The sequence below is a fragment of the Hesperophylax consimilis genome, chromosome 6 (genome assembly GCF_061612785.1).
Source record: "Hesperophylax consimilis isolate HC1 chromosome 6, BYU_Hcon_1.0, whole genome shotgun sequence".
Taxonomy (NCBI): domain Eukaryota; kingdom Metazoa; phylum Arthropoda; class Insecta; order Trichoptera; family Limnephilidae; genus Hesperophylax; species Hesperophylax consimilis.
The window spans coordinates 16,086,918-16,099,481 of NC_142841.1; the positions used below are offsets into that span (position 1 = coordinate 16,086,918).

Below are 12,564 nucleotides of genomic sequence, written 5' to 3' on the forward strand. Positions count from 1 at the left end.
TTTTGTCAGTCCGTCTTTAGGTAACACAAATAAGCTCAATGGTTTGCCCACGTGAGAACATGCCAATTATAATTCTCCATGTGAAATACATGGTGTGCCGAAATTTAAGCAAAAAAAAATTGATTTCGTTCAGCTCGTTTTTCTTGAGATTGAGATTTACCCAATAGCGACATGCTCACACGCACATTTTCTGTATCTTGATGGATTTGTATGCCTGTTCTTTCTGCTCTACTATTTTGCATATTTGTTGCTTTATTCTTTCGACGGCCCAAAATGGGCACCCTTGCGTCTTGCTGGCATTGTTCACTGTAATACACACACACAAATAGCACGTACTGCGTTGTGATTCATAACAAATGCCAAATTAAATTTCAAAATGTAACGACGCTTCTCGTGAATGACTTGCGCATGTGTGGATGAATGTTCGGTGAGGCGAACGTAGCGCCATCTGGTATTCAACAACGTAAATAATTTCGTTCTGTTTGAAATATGAACGAAGGTTAAATTTTTTCATACATAAATACTTAAATCACGATAAAAAACGGTAGGGTGAGGGTAGGAGGGTGAAAATTTTAGGTTATAGATATTTATTGATACCAAATAATAAAAAAGTACAAAAAATATTATTTGTCAAAAAAGTGGGAAAAAAATCTGTAAAGGGACACCCTAATCACCTAACGGTATGAAATATACTTTAAAACCTATTTCCATGCCTAAAAATTATTCATAAAAAATTTCATAAAAATCGGTCGAGCCGTTTCGGAGGAGAGCGACCACAAACACCGTGACACGAGATTTATATATATATATATATAGATAGATATATACATATACATATAGAATACATATAGAAAGATAGAACACCGAGATTTCTACCGAGGCGGCATTTAACGATATACAATACACCACCAATGGGAATGTAATGGTGAACAATATGCTGAACTAGGCCAAGCCACAAAAATATAGCGTGGTCTGTAATTGGCATTAATTTAAATGATTCCCTCTTTAGCAAATTATTACGTTAATTTTGAGTTAAAATATAAATTCATATTTTAACTAAAAATTAACACCCTACATGATTTTCTTAACAAATTATATTCAAATTGTAATATCAAAAACAACAACAACAAAACGGCATAGTAAAATAAAAATTTAAACACAATCAAAAAATGTCGTAATGATCAAAATGATATGAGAAAAGTCGGTTATTACCTAATTTTATAAAATTATTCCCAATCTGCCTGTGTTTTGTTTTGAATTCCCGCTGCATCCTTTTCATTTGCACAGTCAAAGTTCGTACCCCGCACAGAGCAAGCTGTGGCACTATTCACCTGATTTCCGTGAACCAATTTAACTTGTTTGTACCCGTTGCCGCTTGATTAATTGCACATAGTTTAGGCCGCTGTATTTATTTGTGCGAGTTGCCTTTAAGAGGGTCGGTCTGAATGGGTCAGATGGATTGGCACGGGTACCTGGTCGAGTATTTAAATTTCCCCGTAGCTTTTTTTTAACGTGTTCGCTGGTCTTATAAATGTATGGAGGTACTCTACTAACAGGGTGTTTCGGAATTAACTTTAAAATTACAACAATCAATTAACTTTTTTGGTAATTGTAACTATCGTTGTCTTGTATAAAATAGACGGCATTTGAGAGCGAGAAGAGAAAATCAGACAGTGGTGTGAACGGTTTTGCAGTGTCTCTTTTTGCACCACCTGCTATTGGATATGATATATGCCAGTAATTAATTTCAACAGTTTTACTATTATTTCACTATCCCATTTCATTGCGTAATTAATGTTATTAATATATTGAACAGACCCTGCACCAAGTAATGTACTATAAATAAGTCTTATTTTCCTGAAAACTGTCGTGGGTCACCTTTAAAAATACCTCATCGAAAAACCATGCACTGAAATAATATAATAATAATAATATTGAGTTTATTCCGGGATTATGGGAAGTTTGTGCAATCCCAAACATCCCATAAAACGTATAGAATATTTTTAAAAAATTGCCATAATATTAAAATAATATAAAAATATATACAATAATAGGAACCAACAAATTCTTTTTTCTTTGAGACTTTAAACATTAGATTGACGGGGCCAATACCTTTTTTCAGTATGCTGCAATGCTTGAGTCTGGACTCTGGCGGGATCCCATGATAAGGACATTTTGGAGTTTTTGTCCTCTCCTTTAAACCTGGCTGCAAACCCGGTACTCGCCCTTTCGTTCGATCGGAAAATATGATATAATATAAATGTAATTAAAAAAGAAAATAAGGAGTATAGAGTTTAAGAGAATATAAGTAGTAAATAATTTAAAAAATATATATTCAATTTACGAAATCAATGTACTAATAATATTATGTATAATATTATATTATATATTTCGATATTATAGAAGTGAACTATATAATTCAGAATATACCAAAAAACTCTCGAGCCACAGATTTTAACGGGTTTCTGGAGAACGGAAAAATAGAGCAACATTCTGTATTGCATACCTCCTTTATAAAACCCTTATGAACTCGCATAAACGCTTTCCATTCAATTAAATACTAGCAATCGAGTTTCAAATAATCTAATAATTCAATACCCTTAGGTATTTTAAAAGCACCGCTTCCAACAGATTTAGCAAATTAATCAATACAGGAACGCCACCAACAAATGGACGTCTTTATCTAACAAACGTTATTTTGAATAATTAATTATTATCAGCTTTGATTTATGGCACTTTTGGGAATTGGGGCTGAAACTGACTCGTTCATAGTATTTTAATTATTGTTGTCGGGGATAAGTTTACAGAGGCAGGAGTTTTCGATTAAAACTATGATATTAATTAACTCCTCTTAGGAAAATTTTAGCATTTCCATCTGGCTCCAGAACTTTGGCTGATAGCATCTGAGTTCCGCGGCATAAATAAATAATAATTGCTGAGGCGTATATCTTGCTTCCAGCTGGCGTAAATATATTATAATCATTTCCGAGGCGCTGCAGTGCACTAATTAAACCCAGTTCAATTATTCTCTTATCTTATTACCTGCCAAAGTAACATGTTAATTGGAATTTCTACAGATAATCCTATAATACAATTTTCGTTAACTTATCGAAACAAATAATACGAATTGTTCTAATGTGTAGAAAATTGTTTAAAAGGGGGCTTATCACGTGAACTAAGTAAAAATATAGAAAAAATTAAGTTATAACATATTTTTTAATTTTCTGAAGAACATTTATTATTAATTTATTATTTTAATAAAAACAACTTCTTACACCCTACTAAGGTCATCAACATACACTCTTTTCTGCCTGAAACAAAACAAAAATATTATTTAAAAATTTCCAATTTGGTTGTGTTATTATCAAATTCAGAAAATATTTTATATTTTATTATTGCGACAGCTATTTCGATGTGTAAAGCCATTACCGAATTGTGTATTTTAAATTATTACAAAATAAATGGGGTTCAACGAATTAAACATAATAACAAAATATAAAAATATTTTGTAATATCTCATGGAGGAATAATATTATAATTATATTAAAATAAATAAATCTTTTTTAGACAAAACAAATTAAAAATTAGAATGTGTGTCAGTGGTCAGTATATGTTTTGCCTATTGCAGCACGATGAATATGAGTTAGATTGTACATATATATTTCTTACATGTGATTTTTTGTATAATTATGCTAGAATTCCCTCACCAAACACAAGAGCGTTGTGTTTTTATTGTGAGAAAATGATATTTTTGGTTTACATTATAATACTGTATGACATGTTAACATCGTATATGTATTGTAAAAAATACAAATAATAAAAAATATAACAAAAAATATATTAAAAAATAGCAACTCCTGTCCTGGTAACGGTGCCACGAATTTTACGTTAGTTGTATATGAATTGATATGAAATTTGATAATATGTTAAGCATTTTTTTTTTATATTTAATTTTATGTTTAATTTTTTATTTGATCTGATTGGTTGATAATACGACGCAATTCAGAAGGGAGATAGACAATTGTAATTTTCTATAGCTTGGTAAATATAATCGTTTTGCATACATGTGTTTGTAAATTTGGTGTAATAAATTGATTTCCATTTCTCATAAGTTTTAAAAATGAAGAACATCAGTTAAAATACTATGGCTTAAATTATATTTATTAATTTAGGTTAACAAATGCCGATTTTACAATCAGTAAATCGTTATTTAAAAACACAGACATATGAATATATAGACTAGAAATTAAAGGTGAGGGGTAAAATCAACTGTTGAAGAACGAAGGGGGTAAAGCTGACTGTGATTCGTCAATAAATCAATCTGACAGTATATAGGCATCTCGCATTATAATATCACCATTTAGTTCTTAAAAGTAAAATCTGCTTTTGAATGAATAGACATTTTTACATGGGAGCGCAAATTACTCGCCACGTTATGAACAAATTTACGAAGTCCAAATTCGGCAAAAAAAAATTTCTTCTATTTTCAGAGTCGAATATTTTGTTTACGTATTTAGTTAAGACACTTTTATAAGTGTTCATAATTTAGTTCCCAGTAACCAATACCAATGATGCGTGCAAATATATTTCTCGATGTGATAGTATATGTTGTAATGTTTTTAAGTCTTCCCTTCGTTTTTATATCGTAGATTATATCGAAATTGAATTATATAATTTCTTCCGCAAGCTCCCGTCCACGGCAGCCACTGAAATGACTCTAATTTTTTACTCGGGTATATATTTTGCTAACTACCCCTCTCCCGCGCAAAACGAATCGCTGATTCTACCTTTTCACTTCGTGAAAAGTAATGATTTCTCCCGTCTGATTTGCAACTTTTCGCGGTACATCAACCCTTCAATCTTAACGAATTTATATGTCACGTTGTGTCAATTTTTTGTTTCGACAGTGATTAATTCATTGAAGGATCCTTTCAATTGGTTGTGGTAACTTTGGTTCTTTTTAGATGAGGCGTGTTACATTCTGTACGGTTTTAAAATAAGACAATGACCGACTACCCTGATTTTAACTACCTTTTCCTACCTCGTTTGCTCGCCAGAACGTTTCCGGTTACTGCAGTCGTTGATGTGCTAATATAATGGGACAATTAAATACAAGTAGGTACATGAAATTCTATATAGACAATTCAATTCAAGATGCACAAGATTCTAAGTTAATGATTTGACTATGGATTGTTAGTTTTGTGAGTTATTTCTATGAGTAGGTATTTTTGGGAATAGCTAGAGACAAAACATGTGTTGCTTTCGATTGGTCTCCGTCCAAATCCCATCCATCAACGTGACCAGCTCAAGAGCAGCTAAATTGATGGTCCAATCCCAACACCTCCAGAAATTAATTGAATATCGCTCAGCGACAGATGAAATAATGACATGTTTTGCCTCCTGCCGGAGGGTGATGAAGGTGGGATGTGGGTCCTTGGTGGTAAATGATGATGTTGATGATGATGATGATTGATGAAGATTCATCTTATACCGTTAGGTACAAGGAGCTGCTCCGGTTCGGTGGCATGATAGCCTGATGTCAGGAACCATTTGGGTCACGTGGGTAGCGCGAGGTTTAGGTCGCGTCAACCTCCCCTAAATCGATGATGAGTTAAGCTTCGCCAGCATGCCGAAAGTTAGGAGTCTACTCTACTAACCTCAAACATAAACATATACTGAAGTGGTTTGCATCAGCAACGTCAGGAGTTCGGAAGTCCCGTGAACACTCCTCTGGTTTGCGCTTGTAAGAATAAGTTAGATCCAGCTCCAGTTGTTCGCCTTCGCCTCTGCAGTCACGTTACTCCAAATAGCTCCTGGCTCCAGTCTATACAGCTTTTCGTTCCAGTAGAGGTAATGACACATGTTTATCATATGAGCAATACAGAACATATTTGTTGTTTGTTTTTGGGGTGTTATGCCGTGTTGCGCTAACTCCTTCTTTAGCCGACGTTTCGGACAGCGTTGCAGTGTCCATCATCAGGGCAGATCCGGTAGATCCGAAGATGTGTAAATTTTGGTTGTCGAGTTTGTGCTTATTTATTTGTGGCCTGGGCCCGTCCAAGTGCGAAATGCCAACGGAAGTGGCGACATCTTGTGGCGAATTCTGAAAGCACAGTATTTATGATAGCCTGGGGCCCATCCAAGTGCGAAATGCCAACGGAAGTGGCGCCATCTTGTGGTGAATTCTAGAATTAGAAAACCGATTGACAGCGGTTAGAGTAGATGTACCCAGTATCAAGGTATAAATGCAATGGTTTTATATTGTATTATTATATGGTATTGGAGTATACTTAGACATGTTATTTGCGTTTAGCTTTGGTGTAGCCGTCAATTACCGGATACCAAGAGCTGTTGAGCTTAGCTCCGTCGTCTCTATTGATATTAAATGGATTTTTGTAGATTTCAATTGCCTCCATAATCAGGCGTGATCTATAAGTTTTGGGTCTTCCCAGGACCTCGGACCTAGAATTCACCACAAGATGGCGCCACTTCCGTTGGCATTTCGCACTTGGATGGGCCCCAGGCTATCATAAATACTGTGTTTTCAGAATTCGCCACAAGATGTCGCCACTTCCGTTGGCATTTTGCACTTGTACGGGCCCAGGCCACAAATAAATAAGCACAAACTCGACAACCAAAATTTACACATCTTCGGATCTACCGGATCTGCCCTGATGATGGACACTGCAACGCTGTCCAAAACGTCGGCTAAAGAAGGAGTTAGCGCAACACGGCATAACACCCCAAAAACAAACAACAAAAATGCTTTTGGCCGTGAGAATCTAAAAACTTACAATACAGAACATACTTCAAGTCTTCCGTCCACACTCAAAATAGTCATGTCAATATTTAATTTGAATGAGGGCATCCATCCGACATAACGAATGTTTCCGGTACGGGGGAGGTCTTACCCCACTTTAAAGTCATGGTCATTCGCTCTATCGTTTGTTACCCTCCGTTCGCTTCAAATATCAAAGAATGGTAGAAAATGATATCCTCGACTTCCGGCGCTAAGGATCAGGGATACTGGAATTATCAGGTCGTGAATCTGAAATCATCCAATCTCCGTCAGCTCAAACGGTTTCAGTCAGAGTCAATTCCCAACCTAATTCTGGATGACTTCTCCTCCTATAGTGGGGTAAGTATTTATTGAATTTGACAGGAAGGACGTCAGATATCGCCGAAACAACTTCATATTCGTCACAATCCCTTCGTTTTTTCAGCAAAAAAATCCTCCCCATACGTCAGAAAAGAATAGCATAGCCATTATCCGCTTTGTTCCTTCGTCTACCAAGCTAACTCAAGTAGGAAAGCCCATTAGCAATCTTTGTTCCCTTCGATTGGAACTCCGTGAAAGCGTCCTCTCACCAGCTGAAAATACTCGAAACAGGGGTCTATCCAGGGTAACCATCTTAGGCTGGTCCTCCAACACCTTCGACAGAAACCGATGCTTTTACGGGAATAACTCAACCACACCAAGAGCACGGGAAAAGGCCGGCGCTGCTCTACTGAAATAGACGCTATCTCGGTACCCAGGGTTCTGAATTTGCTAACACAAAAGTCCCTATTAGGCAAGCCAATTACCAATTTCGATTCCTTCGCTTTTGTCTCATTGATAAGATAGGACAGCTTACGGAAAATTCGTACACTTCGCTCCAAACTAAACTTATGTAAATGAAAATCTCACTTGATAGAATAGGGAAGCTAGACAGATGTGTTCTCTCGGCGGCTACTTTCTATCCGCTGTGTTAATTCCGCGAATAACTTTGATAATACCAAATATATTGGATGTCCAAGGAGAATACGATAACTTATTGTTAAATAACAGGTATTGAAGCATATAATTAACCGTTCTATCCGTTACTATTTCGCCTATAGGTATCTGATTGTTTCGACCAACAACCGTTCGCCGGATTATAAAACCATCGCATAAATACAATGGTTTGTATTTTATAAATTTTTGACGCTAAATATAACTACTGGAGGATTATTTTAAGTCATTTTAAATTGCGAAAAATAGTCATACTCATAAATAATGCCTATTGTTGAATAATCTAAACGTGCTTTTAGAGTAGCCGTTCGTCGTCCCTTCTTTTGTTTTGAAAGGTTCAAGTCTTATAATTTATGACCTCTTTTGCTAAAGGGTCCGAACTTAAAATTCTTCTGTTGAAGATTTTAACATAATTACCTATAGTATTCAAGTTAAATACTCTTACTTCAAAATACAATTGAATTATTTGGTTTACATACGGAAAATAAGGGTTAATAATTAGATTATAATGAGACTTACCAATTTCATCCTAGTGCAATCCAAATAATTATAAAAAACCAAACACAGTCACATGCTGTAAAATACCCATGCTGTTAGAAAAATCACACTTCCTACACTAAATGATTTTATCCGTGTTCGTGTCCTGACGATAAATTCTTTGTTGGCGCGCCTCGTAGCTTTTAATCGCCTTGACTATATTACAACGTTGACCGATGCTGGCTATGCTTGACCGTCTCCCAAACTTTGAATCTCTGATCCCCTTGACTCTATTCTGCTTGACTCTATTTGACCGCCTTCCAACGCTCTCAAAACCTGACTCCTCGAACCGCTCTTTCACCCTCGACTATCTTCTCCCGCTCTTCCACGCTAACTACATCGACCGTCTCCCCGCTCTCCCCAATCTAGACTCCCCCCTTGACTCTATTTGACCGTCTGCCAACGCTTTCAAAACTGACTATCTTGTGTATTCAAAGACAGAAATGCACTAAAAGACCACATCAATTATGAGCTCTAGAACCCGTCACATTAATTTAAATCGTTTCAAAACCAATAACTTGTTACTTCTCAAGTAAACTGTCCAATTCTTCGCAAAGGAATGAAACCTGACTCCCCTCAGCCCAGTGGCGTGTCGGCCCACCAGTTTTTAGCCTCTTTTCAAATTACCAACCTAATTCTAGGATGTATTAAATATCTTTTATTTATAAGTTTTATTTTTAAATCTTCTTGCAGGAATTTAATTTAATTAGGCAACTTCCAAACTCGTCCTGATAAAATGTGATTTACCTCGCTAGTCATAATTATAATTCGTCTAAATCCTTAGAAAAATTACATAACTATATTTAACGGCGTATTTCATACTTAGAAAGTCACTTAGTAGCATTGCTCAACGAAGTTGAATTGTTTCTTATTGATCTTGTTAGGGTTTTTTTTCTATCCGCCCCCCCCCCCCCCCCCCCCACCTGGCAAACTCGCTACTACGGCACTGAACTAAATCTGAGAATTTTAACACCACCCCGGAGGTCTCTGCTAAATGCAGGGCATGTTCTAAGTTTTTTTTCTACCATAATAAATCTAAACACTTGTTTTTAAATCAGCTATCCAACATCTGGTAAATCCCTATGTCGTGAGACCAACTGAAAAATTCTTTCTCACCATAATAAATCAACAAGGTAGGTGTAGCCTGTTTATTTCGAACTTTAATTAGGCTTCTTAGAATTAATTAATTCCTACAATAAACGGAAAAAAAATTATCCCAGGGCAAGTTCATCACAATGTTTCTACAAACTGATCCATATCATACGATGTAATTACGCTTAAAATAATGCTTACATATGGAATATAATACGACAATTGGGTTTATTCTCTTTTTCACATCTATTTTTACAAGTTTTCATAGCTAAGCCACCATTTTGCCAGGTTATTTCGTAAAATGCCTCGACCATAGCTCGACGCTAGTTCGAACAAGAATGATGACGTCACATTCTCAAGATTCACGGGAAGCCATACGCGAGCCCAGCCGGCTCCAATGGAACTGGTATGGGGAGTGGGGAATAATACGCTTTTAATTATTTAGGGCAGGTCTACTAATATTCATATGTCTATGTTTAAAAATGAATAAAACACTATCTGTTCAAAACGCCCTGCTTGATTGGCATCATTGCATCGGCTGTTTTTAGAGTCATGACATCAAATTTTGTTTCACTATCATAAATTTGTGGATCTTATGGATTCACTATTTTTTCATGTACAACAAAATGAATTACTGGTTTTGAAAGCAGAAGTAAGAGTCTTTTAGATTCTAATATTACGAACGGAAAAAATCCGATTGCAAATAAAAAATTACTGATAACAAATTATTATAAGCAATAATTAATCGCTTGAAATATCCTATAATAATGTGTTATCCTTTGTGCTATGCATAAAAAACCTTGTCTTGTAAACATCAGTTTATCATTAAAAAAAAATACTGATTTCAAGAGAGAGGAATTTTTTACGATTGTTTTGTCGCTTCCCAATTGTTTTTTCTTTTAAACTGTAGAAATACAACTTTATATGAATGTGAAAATATATTTAAATACGCAGACGTATTTTTAAGGATATTCTCATTTCACTTTATTTAGTTTTATGCGAAAATAATTATTAAAAAATCCACAAACTTTGTCTAATATTTATGGAATATATTACAATTATTTGGAAGTGTATGGTAAGTTTTTAGACGTAAATACAAAACGTGGTGTTATTTCTTTCTAACATTGCTTAAATCATATATCTCACCATTCGACTACCATAATACGGGCGTGTGTCTAGTGTGGTAGTCGAAAAGCATGTAAAAACTGTACACATTAATATTTCATGAATAAAGAAAAAAAAAAAAAAAAAAAAAAAAATTATACAAAAGGAAATATAACAACTGTGTTATGAGTCCGTTTCAGCTTGGTACTCAGTTGACCTTGTTGATACAAAAAGTAAGCTCACACATCACATGGATCCTTCTGACGTCACATGGATCCTTCTGACGTCACATGGATCCTTCTGACGTCACATGGCTCCTTGTGACGTCACGGGCGGTTTAGCGGACATCGTAAAACTATTAAAACAAACTATAAAAATAAAAATTGATTAATTTTATTTCTTTGGCATTATTTTTTTTTATAATAATAACGAATTATTCTCCGCTTATTGTAAATGGGTACTTATTTGTCTATTGGTATATTATCTTCATTTTCAGTACACTTTGTATCTCGAAGATAGAAATTTTCTTTTGAGTTTGTCAATCAAAAATGGGGTTGTAAACAAAGTTAATTATTTTCAATAAATAAATAGACCCGATTAGACGGGTTGGATATAGGGGAAGAAAAAGAGCAGAGTAAAGTATGTTGGTACCTACTTATCTCTCAAGTATAAGAGTTATCGATGGATCCTTTAAATACGTACCATTAAAATATCTTTGTTTCTTGGTGGCTTCATACTATTCTGCAATATAATAATACGTATTGTGAATAAAGAGTTTGTTGTAATTTAAATTTGGGAGGTGGTATGGGTACCACGCCAAGTGGTTCGCTACAGTTGGTTACTTAGCAGGGATTACCGGGATCATGCCTCTCGGCAGCGGATTAGTCTACCCACCTACTGTATAGCTGGTCGGATTGTTAAGGGAGATCTTTTTACCTCTTCAGCAGACCTGTCTCGACCCATCGTCTTGCACCGCAGTGGGAGGGGTGAATTCAAACTTCCGTCACTCCTGGACTCACTGACCCCAAATTCATACCTACCATTCATAACTCCTCCATTCCTTCCCAGATCTTCCTCTCCTTTATCTTCTTCCCTTCCTTTAAAAAACACTCAACATAGCATCCCCAAAAATGTCATAGATCCTGAAGAAAATATTTTTTGATGGCTTCCTATGCGGAGCTAATGTTAAAAAAATAATATTAACAATACGTAAGAATCCGTGTATTTGTAAAAAAATAATCACCTTATATTTTAATACAAAGATCTATACAGATACTCCACAATCTTTCACTCGATACAAAAGTGAGGGAAACGGAAAATATTTCGGTTATATATATACAAAAAGGCAATTTTATTAAAAAAATAACGTACAAGAATAAAAAATTTATAAGTAATTCACAATACCATTACGTCATTATATACAACTGTTCTCATAATATTTGTGGATTTTTTTTTCACTACTGCCTTTATTTTCGTATTTTATTTTATTAAAATGTATTGGTTCATATAATGTTTTTATTGCATATTATTAAATTGTAAAATAAGGGCCTCAGTACGTGTAAAGCACTCAGCGTGGTTCACATTACCAAATATTGTTCAAGATATATAAATTTATTTGTTTCATGTAAAAATTAAAAAATTTATAAAAAATTTGATAGTACTACATAAAATACTTCATTACAAAATTGACTGTCCTGAGTTACTCCAATTAATCAGCATCCACATACCCAAAAGATCTTGCCGAAATTTACTACCCTTTTATTTTTACAACACCAGGACACTGTCTTATCAAAATTCCCCGATTCCAAGACTTCACAGTCTTGGAAATAAATACTCTGATCTGGGAGATATATTTCATCTTGAAAATAATCAATATAAATATTGTTTATTTCAATTCTTTTATATATCGAGACACAAATAGACATCTATAATTTCCGCAATATATATATTTTTATTTTGAATATCTATTTATGTGAGACTTCTTATCATTTTTACTAATGTATCTTATTTTATTAAATGCTTTTGTTGTAACATTTAATATTTTTTCTTTTTTCGTTGTA

General features: G+C 34.7%; 1 protein-coding gene across 1 annotated transcript in view; it reads left to right on the forward strand.

The window, feature by feature from the left end:
- The window catches only part of LOC149422995 (opioid-binding protein/cell adhesion molecule homolog), a 243,665-nt gene that overhangs the window by 198,385 nt on the left and 32,716 nt on the right, over nt 1-12,564 (forward strand). The gene's annotated exons all lie outside the window — the stretch shown is intronic.